At 40.9% G+C, this 12,367-nt stretch overlaps 1 protein-coding gene across 1 annotated transcript in view; it reads left to right on the plus strand.

The window, feature by feature from the left end:
- LOC119649891 (frizzled-2) overlaps positions 1-12,367 on the plus strand; it is a 354,344-nt gene that overhangs the window by 177,485 nt on the left and 164,492 nt on the right. The window contains exon 2 of the mRNA XM_038052281.1: positions 10,288-10,335. The gene's annotated coding sequence lies outside the window, so the exon portion shown is untranslated. The remainder of the gene's footprint in view (positions 1-10,287; positions 10,336-12,367) is intronic.

Consider the following 12,367-nt stretch of genomic DNA (forward strand, 5'->3'; position numbering starts at 1 on the left):
CGCGGTGGAAGATTAGATTTGATATTTACGTTGCTTCCCCCGAATTTGTATCCATTTTGGTCACCCTCGAAAGCAAGCAGGAAATATCCTCAGTCGCGCAAATTTGATAGATTTATTTGATTGTATGCAGCATTCGCATATGCGCATTATCTACCTTCTACCTTCTATCTTTTTGTCAATTCTGACGTCCTACAGGCGATTCGTCACCGTCTAGTTTGTTATGATCGTGGCCAGATCTCAATCAGTCATCAACTTCATAAAAGTCAAGTCCATAAAAGCTACATCCATCGTCAAGTGTGTCGCTTAAATATGCTGCATGTGTTGAGACAGGCTACCATTCACCTGTGCTTGCTTTCATTTTTTAAAATTGGGGGTTCACATCCCTTTTTCCTATGAAACAAGTGCCTACCTCACTTTGTAGAGTTTTCTATACCATCCTCTGGTAGTATACCTCAAGAGCTTGTCGTTTCTTGAGTTCGTCTTGGGGTATATCGTCTGGTAAATGATTATCTTTCAAAACTCATTGGATTTACAGGCTTTTGCGATTAAAGAAAGAATTTCCGAATTAGTGTATGAGAGTTTCTTTTTATTAAAATCGGTTTACTGTCTGTCTCTTTCTTTTTTGTTTATAGAGGTGGAAAGCATCGCAAGCCACATTATGGGACTTTCACCCACTAATACTACCTCTCCTCATCCGCTATGCCTCACGAAACTATCTAGAGACATTACATCGTGGGGCGGGTTAAAGCCCCATCGGCTTACTCCTACGATAAGAATTGTTCCCTCCTTGCTGCTTTTTCGTAAGAGCTCTAACCTTCAAAGCTCCTCCTGAATACAGCTTGTGGTGCCACACTTCTTGGGATTCGAGCATTTGCGGAATGATCGTTTCCACTTGTAAGCGTCTTGCCAAGAGAAGTTGAACCTGTTCCCTTTCATTTGTACATCTCGCCCATACGCACATCATCCCCTTATGAGAATTATTCCAACGTTCCTGCCACACCCGTCCTCTTCTGCGTTCTTCTGATACGTGTCACATTATCTCTCAGACCGCTTAGCGTCGGATCGCGCTTGACCTTCCGCAGGCTCTCGGCGTAAGACAGGTCACCTCCGTTTTCGGTAACAATTGCATCGAACGGGGCCTCCTTCTTACCTGCTCCCTTGACTTCAGGGTTGTGCAAACATTTGCTCCCATTTCCTGGGATTTCATTTGTGGAGCCGATTTGGGATACAAACGTTGCACTCCCTCCGTTACTGGTTCCTTGGACGCTCGGCTTTTCTTTGGTGTTGGAAGCTTAACACAAGAATCCTCCATTCTTTCTCTGTTCCTCGTTACGCCCTCTACAGTTTTCCCTTTGTACTTGCTTGAGTCGCTAGTTTCGTCCTTTTGGTAGGTTCCTGTCGCAATGGGGTCACCGTAGGAGTTTATACTGCCCTGTATTCCCTTAGTATTGATTCTTCGAATCTAACTCACGCATGGCCTTTTCGCAGGTGTCTTTAAGGTTTTGAACCTTAATATAGCGATGAATGTTATGCTTCGGCCCGACAAATTCGTACAGCGTGTTCAGGGCTAGCATTTTACCACTTTGCCTAAAAGGGATCCAAGTTCGTTCGTGTGTCACCCCTTTTGATCGAGTTAGAAAACTAATAATTTCGGGAGATGTGTCTCTTTTCATGAAACAGTTTTGCAGATTGCATCATCAGTAGTTGAAAAATTTAGGTAGAAGGGCCCTCAAATTGCATTAGTGTGACTGAGCACTTCTTTCTCGTCCTGATGATTGGATTATTTGATCAGTTATGACTTAGTTTTTTCTCTTCTTTGAATTTATTTGTTAAGGAAGCTCTGGACGAAAAAAACTTCATTCAAATTAACGGAACCACCTCCCGCCATTGTCTTCTACGTTGGCTTCCATTGACCCTTTCGGCCGGTTTATTAGAGAGCTTAGAAGGATCACTACCAGTTGATAAGCCCAAGTATTAAAACATGGTTTTGGGATGAAAAATGTTACGAAAAAGTGGAAATTCGGGGATTTAGCGGAATAACTTGACTCACGAAGATTTCGGTCGTTAACATTTTCATAAATCATTGGATTTGGCGAAAAAAAAAACGAAGTTTGCGGCGGCCTTAGTGGTTTAACATGAGAACCTGTCGAATAGACTTAATCCTACGTCCTTCTTGTGGGCTGATTCTCTGACCACATTCAGAGCCCCGCTGAAAAAGGTACCAGTCTATGCTGAGTGCATGGTTCAGCCTTCCTAGACCTTTGGAGTACTGCACCCGTGTTGAAATGTAACATCATGTTTGGGACCCGAAAGACCACCACATGGAGGTTCTCCTCGGTCACCCCATTTTGGTTTGTGCGTCTTTTTTGACGCCGCTTTAGAGCACCAAGAAAATGGTGGTGGTAGTAGGAGGAGAAAAGTATGACACTCAGATTAAAGAATTTAACGGTATGCAGTGTATGTATACAAACTGTGCTAATCTGGCAGCTGAAAATGCTTACCGAAATCGAGGAACCATGAACACTAGAATTAGAATTTCCGTCTTTGCCGCATGCCTGGTGTACCAATTTCATAAGATCTTCTGATTTTTTGAGACTCAGTGCGCAAATCGCGCGGCATAAAATCCAATCAATGAACTTTGATTCCCAATCTACACGTGCCACATACCATATAAATATAGCACTAAAACTGCCATACGTTCTGTATATGACAAGTATGCACTACATTTAGGTTAAGAGTTGGAATAATGCAAGCACGGGTCCAATTAATGATCTAATATTTACAAGTAATAAAATAAAGTGCAAATAAAATATGCTCAATTCCTTTTTATACTTGACTTTATTGACTGCCTCACCCTAGTCCTCAAATTATACTGCATTACTGTGTCTGCGCCAACAAATCTATGTTTCCAAGCGACCATAAATCAGTGATAAGATTTATCAATCAACGACCTATAAACGGGCGTTTCTTCTTCCACTGCACTGCTTCCATTTTCTTCAAGATTAATACCAAGCGAACGTCCATAATGTCCAGAGAACCTGATTGACATATTGGTAGGTGTCCAAAATCCCAAATTGGTTGTTGGGTATATTATTTTATTAGGCGCTATAAAAAATTGCGTTATCAATTTTATAGTCTTTTCCCCAAAATAGACTTACACATGATGTTCTATGACATTTCGTGTTCATGTGATGATTTCAGGTTCATAAAAAGGAACAACAGATTGACTTCGACATGCAAATGATGAATTTATGACTGGTTTATTGGTGCTACTGTATTGTTTGTGCCTGTTCGTATGTAATAACAATTGTCCAATTTTCGGTGAGCGCGTGACATGTGAAATTTGAAATTTCAAGATATAGTCTGGCTACGGACATGAATCATTTTTGTGATAAGGCTTTGATAAGAGAAATGAAATGACATTCAAATCCTTCCCGGACTACGGTAGATATACTATCAGATGCTCACGTTATTTATTGAGAGTTTCAAAAGAATAAAATTTACAATGCTTTTTTGAAAAGTTTGCCAGTGGGGGAATGGTCAGATGACCCAATGAATGGCGTAGAAATATAATCTTAAGATATTTTGAGTGGTCTCACTTCCTTTGCAATCGCATCAGGTGAGTTGCCGGCGAAAAATAAATTACTCTATTAGAGCTATTGCAGTAGCTTTCCGATTGTAAGGCCAAGTTATGCAAGTGCTAAATGGGTAGAATATGACAAATATCAGAATTCAATTCGAATCCTGTTTTCCGTTGAGTAGCATTAGAAATAATAAAAACTTGGATTTTCTATTCGCTAGTGTTAATTTGTTGGTCTCCCAAATTCCGATATTTCGGGAAGACTTGTTAGTACTGATAGAGGGAACAACTGGTTCTTGAAATATCGATATTTGTAAGATCAATAAATTAACACTAGCGAATAGGAAAAACAAGTTGTTATTAATTCATATAATTTAATCGCTAGAAATACCACGTAATTGTACTCTGGGTTGAGTCATTCTTTCCAATAATGCTGTAGTCCTAGCCATTGACGCAGCGATCGGATTCGGTGTCGAAATCAGGTTGCTTATGGGGGAAATAACTCAATATATATTACTCTTGCTTTGTTTACTATTTGAACATTTCGAAAAAAATCATGAAGCATGTAAAACAATCCAAGCTTCAACTAGCCTTTAGATCATTATTGGACATCTTTGCCTACATAAGTGCGAAGAGCATCCATTGCCTTTGGTCTACCACTCGGAACCTTAGAGTGCAACAGGGCGAACGACTATGTAATAGCTTTTCCACTTAAGTTCTGGAACGCCACTTCATCCCAGCTGCACTGTTCTGTGAAGTAATTTTGTAGCGCAAAACGGTACTAAGAGCTAATGTAGCCAGCATTCCTCTCGTCCGAGATTATTAGCTCTATCTGATCCTGGACATGAATCCAAATAAGTCGACTAAGGTGATACAAATCCCTCTACCACCAGCAAAATTTGAACCACGATCTTACGTTACGTCCGTCTAGTACTTAAACCACCAAGCCTTGCGCAAGCACGGAGAAGAGGTACTTAAATTGTCCAGTTCTGGAAAAGATGCTATCCTAATAGTGGTCATATACGGGTCAGCCCTCAGAAAATCTGTTCTCGTAAAATTTATTCGTGCGCAGTGCAATATTGCCCGAAGGCACCACAGTAATGCGATGCTAGGAAAGCATTATTTGTATAAAGCAATGTTTAAAAAGCTGAAAATTGGATACCCCCCGTAACAGTGTGTTGTGCCTATCATACTACACATTTGCTAGAGCAGTTTAATCGAGTGCAGAGTTCCTCTAGCAGTAAATTAATTTATGTTGCGCTAGTAGTGTTTCAGTTGATAATTTTGACGACTGTAAAAGATGTATTGCAAAATCTTTTTGGTATGTAATGTCAGCCAAATCAAGTGAAAGTGTCAATATTCTGCTGAACTCTCCTTTTTCATCCCTATTGAAACGACTGCTCTGTCTTGCTAACCAGATGATGTTCGACCTTCTCCAAAAACACACCTAAGGGACTCTTTGGTAAAAGCCGTTAGTATTGAGATGTCGGGTCTCTCAATCGTCAATTTCTTTCGCTTCCAGTCCTGTATTCTGACATGTATGTCCGGTCCGCATCAACTTAATGCTGGATCGGACCAAATGGGGGGCAATTTACTCCCACTTTTTTTGGTCCACGGACCCCTCGTTTAGGGCTTAGCACTCAAACTTTCGAAAAATTAGGCGATGACGGCTTTTTGGTTTCTTACCAGGGCAGATTTGATACGGACTTAGGACCCCACAATTATCAAAAAAATATTTTCAGCTCTGGCCAAGCTTCGGTCGGATTTATGCTCAATATAATTCGTAGTCATGTTGTGTTCTGCGAATTATATGAAGGAGCACTCAACATCTGCGAACCACTTCGGTCACGCTGCTTCCAAGGCAAAGGTGACGTAGCGTCTGACGATTTGCCTCTGCCCTGGTAAGAAACCGTAAAGCCATCATCGCCTAATTTTGAGTTCTAATGTCGTCAGGTCTTTTTGATTTGCGCTATTCAGATCCATTCAAATCCGCAATTAGCCAGGTCGATCAGATAGGGAGGAATCTTTGGCGAGCCATGCAGAAACGGAAACTACAATCTCTACCCGTCAATCCGAAAGTTAAGATTAGAGCCAGAATAGGCAAGAGTCGCACTTTTGGTAGATTAATCTTTGTATGCAGAATAGCTGATTCAGAGACCACTGCACACTCTGGATATGTATCATTTTCCTTTAATTGTTTAGTATTTATTCTCTCTTTCTCAAATGTCTCATTTTGTCAGTAATTTTTTAAAATATAATAAAATACAATAAGTACCTTTATTTGAGCAGATGGGGTAAAAGAATGGGCGTTTGGGGCGATGGGTTCAGTATTTTTATGAACTACTCAACAACCAGAACTTCGGGAAGTTGGAGATCCCGCCAACTGAAGACCAGGAACAAATACTGCCACCACCAAGTATAAAAGAAACAGTCCGTGCAATTCATCAACTAAGAAATCATAAGTCGCCAGGAGCCGATGGAATTACAGCCGAATTAGTTAAATATGGGCACGACCAACTACAACATGCAGTTCATCAACTGATTCTCAAGGTGTGGGAGAGCGAATCAATGCCTGACGACTGGCAAACGACGCATTATCTATCCCATACATAAAAAGGAGACATCTCGCAGTGCAACAATCATAGAGTATCACGTTCCTGAGTACGATTATAAGATATTCTCCGCTATCTTGCCAGGTCGTATAGCCCCATGCGCCCAGAACAGCCTTCATTCCAAGCCAATCACCAACAGATCAGAGTTTCTCTTTGCGGCAAGCAATGAAAACACTGTTGGAATATGGCATTAGTTGCACCATCTTTTCAACGCCTTTAAAGCCGCCTATGATAGTATAGCCAAAGAAACACTATTCACGACCATGAGACAATTCGGTATCCCGACGAAATTAATAAGACTGACTAACCCTGACCAGATCACTGTCTAGACCATTCGACATCAATAACGGTCTAAGACGAGGGAATGCCCTATCCTGCGTCCTCTTTAACTTGGCGCTGGAGAAAGCAATTCGCGATGCGCATGTCATTACATGAGGCACCATCCTCTTAAAGCTTGTAGATAAAATCCGGCTCAATAAGTTGCGGTGAGCGGCTCACTTAATCCATATGGATGAGGATGATCCAGCTCGGAAAGTTGATAGGGGCAATATCTACTGTAGAAAAAGAAGACGAGGCAGACAATGTCTGAGACAGAACGATGGCATAGGCCACGACGCCAGACAGCTTTTAGGGATATTGGATTGGTGGACCTCGGCGCAAAAGCGGGGTATGTAGAATTCTTTACTAAGGCATGATTTGAGCATACGAGTATATCGTAACGGAGAAGGGATTCTTCAAGTAATTGACCCTCTCAGACCCCTGCAGTCCTCCCCTTTGCGACCAATGTCAAAACCAATACCTGCATCAGAAAGTAATAATCTAGATCTTCCATTTGATACCCTACATGACTATAGTCTGTAAAAATAAAATTGTGTGTATGGGGACTTCCCGCTAATATATTCTGAGCGCACCACAGAGATAGGGTGTCAAGGTTTGATTAAATACTGCTTTGTCCAGTAGGGGAACCAGTGACAGAAAATAGTTTTTAATCGTTTGGATGTAAAAGATATGAAAAACGGGAAAAGGTAGGGGCAACAGTGGAGCCTTGGGAGACCCCGGATAAAGGAAATAAAGGGGTCGAGACAGAATCATTTGAGGAGACTGTACATAACCTACCGCTTAGATGCAATTGCAGCCAGGCGAGAACAGTTTGTTGACAAGTAGAGAATTGTTCAGCGAATCCAAGGGTTTGGACAAATCAGTATGGACCTTAAGGATACCTTTTCTATCGTTCAGAGACTTTACGACAAAGTTAGTAAACCCTAGGAAATAAGTGATAGTTGAGCACTTCGATTGAAATCTGTGCTGTTCCTTTTACGGACCTCTCGAGAATTTTTAAGATCGACGAAAGGACAGATATTGAGCGATAAGTGTAACACCATTTTTAAGGTTTTGTGTAAACACAAAAATCGGTTTACTATCTGTCTGTCTGTCTGGTGCTCAGAGGTGGCAACTCTGTCGGCCAAACCAAAACCAAGTGGCCGAGGAGAACCTCCATAGTGGTGGCACCGGGAGACGCTGTACTTACTTTGGCTTGCCGGCCAAATGCTCCAAAGGCCTAATTAGGGCGATCAGACCCGAGTCTGCACGGGGACTCATCTGAAGTGGCAAATTGGTCACGAAACCTCACCAGGGGTATACTGGTACCATGGGAACCGGGATAGCCTCTGGACTCTCATACTTCGGGTGAACTCCCGTTGTATATGAGTACAGCTCGGTTGTTGCGCTTGGCCCCCTAGTGGGAGTTTCATGGGGGTTGTGGTTATGCTCAAGCGAGAAGAAACCTTCGGGCCACGGCGTTGTGTTGCGTTTCAACACGGGTGCCGTACTCCTTAGTTCGGTAGAGATTTAGGTATGTCTTGCATCCCTCAGTATGAATGCTAAGCCATGCACTTGGTATAGACTGGTAGGGTTGTTGCTTGCCTCAGCGGGGCAATCCGTGTCCTAAGAAGACCGTGGGATTAAGTCGTCGAGACAGGTGCTCACGTTAAACCCTCAAGGACTCACTGTCTGTCTGTCTGTCCGTTACACGCATCTTTCTCGGATACAGTTGTAGCGATTGACACCAAATTTGGGAGAAAGGTGGGTGGGTGAATTACATCCTTTTACGTCGAATTAAAGGGGGGTCCCCATAGATGCAAAAGAGGGGTGTAATTTTTTTTCCATCAAATATAGTCATGTGGGGTATCAGATTAAAAGTCTCGGTTAGTACTTTTCGAAGCCGGTGTGAGTTTTGACATTTGTTGGAAAAGTGGGGAGTGCGGGGGGTTGGAAGTGATCATTTCTTTAACGGACCCATTCTCAGAAACTACTTAACCGAAAGATCTGAAAAAATTACAAGGGGCTGCCACTATATGGTGGCTAGGCCCTAAAATACCTCCCATATCGACACCTGTTCAAATAAAGTTAATAATAGTGCATTACCATATTTTTTGTAATTGGCAGGAAAACCCCCCTTAAGCCCTTAAGCCATGTAGACTACAGCATAGAGCATAATCCCACCAAATTTGGTGAATCGTACTATATCAAAGTTATAATGGGCCAAAGCTGTCGTTTCTGTGCAAATTCAAGACTTTGAATGTCAATATCACTTGAAAGTGGATATTCTCACATAATACAGGCGTATATTACGTAGTACATACTAATGGGACAAATGCACACTCAAATCTTTTTATAAAGAAAATACACAAGACCTTTCGTATCTGAAGCTTTCGGTTTTCCAACTTGTATAAAGCGGATGATACGAGAAACCTTCCACTTTCCCGCAAAGATATTCCCGGACAAACTTTTGTTAAAAATGATAGAAAAGGGAAGGAAATATGAGGCATTTTTTGAAGAAAAGATTTCCCCAAGCAGCTGGCCCACAATCGGCGTTAACATTGAATGCTAGATAAGAAATTCGACAATGGAAAGTTGAAAAGCAACGGGACGAAGGATTATAAGCGTAAATTAAAAAAAAATGGCCTCGGGGAAACTATGGAGATTCAGGAGAATTGGCAATAAGTTTGGCGAATTAGATAATAGGAACTGGAAGAACGGGCGAGAAACGAAAAGTGCAAGCGTGAGACCAAAATGGCCCAAACATCTAACGCTCAAGCGAGCTTTCAACCCTCAATAACCCTCAGTGTTTGAGAGTTTAACTTTACCCAGTAAATGCAGCTAGGATTGGCAAGCTTTGCATTTTCCTGAAACATATCGCTTCCAAACACCACGTTGGACACCACTTGTAATGAACCTGGCCTCGTATATCAGTTCTTTATACTTTCCTCAGATATGTCTATTGACAAAGACAACCCTCGCCGGAAATCTTGGAAAGCCAAGCGGCTGAGCATCAAGCACAAGGCCTTGTGTCAACGTTCACGGATTATCTGCAAATAATCTAGTATCTCATCCCGATTCTTTTAGATAATAGATTAAGGATAATCGTCCCATTACTATTAAACTCGTATGTACGTGTAAAGAAGTTGTGAATTAAATGACATGAAACTCAGTACGTGAGGATGTCCACCAGAGCTGACACCTAGATTTTCGAAGCAACCAGACGAATGCCTTCAAAAATGCCTTACTGAAAACGAAAGCTATGGTACTGCCCTCAAATGCGGGTTGCTCTAAATATTTTCTAATGAGCCCTGCACTCTCACTGACAGACCGTGTACTCTCACTGATTAGAGATTCTGTGGTCCAAAAATTTAAATGTACAATGATCATGAGATTATTTCTTTGCGACAGACTCCCATTGTCCGATTTTCATAAATCTATACTCAACAGATAGATTCTAGCGACAGATGCTAACTTCAGTGATGGGAGATCATTCATGTGCGCTACAGTGCACCAAGATTTTCGAAGGCTGCTCGCTGTTATTTCTGATGTTTCAACCGTACGCGTTCGATTTGCATACGTCCACATATGAGAATTACGATGTGTCTATATAGGGCAAACAGTTGATTTGAATTTTTTGGAGTGGGTCTTGCTGAGTTATTCAAATATGTTGATCGTTCCTACTCGTTATGTCCGGTACATTGAAGCTTACACTGATTTTGTTTGTTTCCAAGGTTTGTTTGAAGTAAACTCATTTGTTTATTCTATTCTTTCCAGGAGGAACGTAGTCTGATACTGCAAACATCGGTGTTCTCAAGCGGAACGGTAAGTAGATTCGCTTTTGTGCTTTTTGTGCTGCTTCTCAATAAACATTAAGAAATTTGTATCCAATTCAAAATTCCTTTCACTTGGCTCCGTTTCTCAATTCCTCTCTTTGTTTGCACAACAAATGGCATTAATAATCTTCTTATCATTTCCATAATCCATGAACAATGCCCGGCAATTTCTATCTTTTGTGGAAATTAAACAAATCAACTCGTTTAATCAAAGCCAATTATGAAAATGAACTCTCTCCGTCGTTTCAAACATTAATTTCTCACTTCATTGAATGTTATATTCCATCAGCGTCATTCCATCAATCATCTTCCTGTCAAATTTTCGACATACGTTTCTTACGAATTGGTTGTATATTTTCAAAATTATCGACATTCATGTCGATACACTCATAAATAAATTTTCCCCAAAGTAAACTCTTTGATGGCTGCCTCGAAATTTCGTATTTGGAAGGAGCAATCGCAGGCGATCACGAGGCCCATGTTTGAATTTTGAAAGAGATGAAAAAATTATGATTTCAGTGGAGCTTGGATGTGAGTCGATTGGAAAAATAAACTCATTGGATACATCACGTGCCCGATTTTCAAGATGTTTTTCTTTCCTATTTTGTAAGCTACATTCTGACTTTACGGTACTAGAGATTTTTCGGAAAAATTGAGTTCAACGTAGCATCTTAAATATACAAAACTACTGGGTCGGAAAAATCCAGGGAAATGTACTTCTTGAGAAGCTTGTTCAAATGAACGATGAGAGGTTAATAGATACAATTATGTATCTAGCAGATGAATGAAACTGCCTTGTGCAGTCCACGCCTCAATAAAATGCTTTAATTACTATTTCTGGGGAGGTGAAGGGAAGGATTTACTCACACTTACTTCAACACTTACTCACTGGTGAGCCGTTTTGATTTAAAAAACTACAATTTCCAACTGTAAGAACTGCATTCATAAAAGAAAATCGACCCTACCATGATTACAGTTGTAATATTCAGGTGGTAATGGCATTTTTTCATACTTTCTGAAGCCCGGAACATGCTTTGATTCCCACATTACTTCCATACGCCACACAACTGCTCCCAAGAAAAGTACTCCCCATACGGCCTACTTGCGTGCGGAAATTTATTATACAGCAGAACAATAATTAACAGACGAATAAATCAAGGGTTGAAGGCTCTTGAGTAAATGGCGAAGGCAGCTAGAAGGAAAACTATGCAAAGTGAAATAGTTCCGAAAATTCCTCACGAAAATTAGTAACAATGAATAGACGGGGTCGTCGGTAGTCGGCCCTGCCTTGCCTACCTAGCAGGAATGGCTGTCTTAACGGATCCTGACAAGGAAAAGGTTACCAATGTAATAAAAATTAACAATTTCGTGGTGCTGGTGGGGCTACATGAAATACAAAGCTTTTTATGGGCAAATCGATAATAAATAGGTGTTGTTTTTACACCTGATATTCATAAAAAGGGACCGAGTTACTGGTGGGGAATTACATAAGTAAATGAAGGAATCTGGGTTATGGTATGGCAGCTTGTAATATAGGTCGGTTATTCATGTTGAGTTAATGTAATGATTATGGAGCAATAAGTGCTAGCCTCCATTTACGCTTAAGTGCACTTGGTTTCTGGTAAAGCTTAAGTAACACTTTGAATGAAGTTTCTCTTCCACTGTGGTAAGTTTTCATTTTAATCTCAAGACTATAATCTTTCAGGAAAGGGTTACTATCAGCTTAATTTATATCGTAGTAAAATGGGGTACCTTTAGTTCGCAGAAAATACCAATAAAGGTTTTAACTGGTTTATTGGCCATAAAAGGGAAACAAGTGTACCCCTGGCGATGAGCTAAGGATCGAAAAGAAAAGATACCGAGCGTTAGTTGAAATCATGGCGTCTACACAACTCGAAAGGTTATAAGAATCATTATGCATATACAACAATGTGCCTAACACGGAATCCTGTAAGACACTCGAGGGGACAATCTACTCATTGAGTTCAGTTCCTCGCCGATTCAGAGCTTTCTTTTCAAGT

Source organism: Hermetia illucens, chromosome 2 (assembly GCF_905115235.1).
Source record: "Hermetia illucens chromosome 2, iHerIll2.2.curated.20191125, whole genome shotgun sequence".
NCBI classification, from domain to species: Eukaryota; Metazoa; Arthropoda; class Insecta; order Diptera; family Stratiomyidae; genus Hermetia; species Hermetia illucens.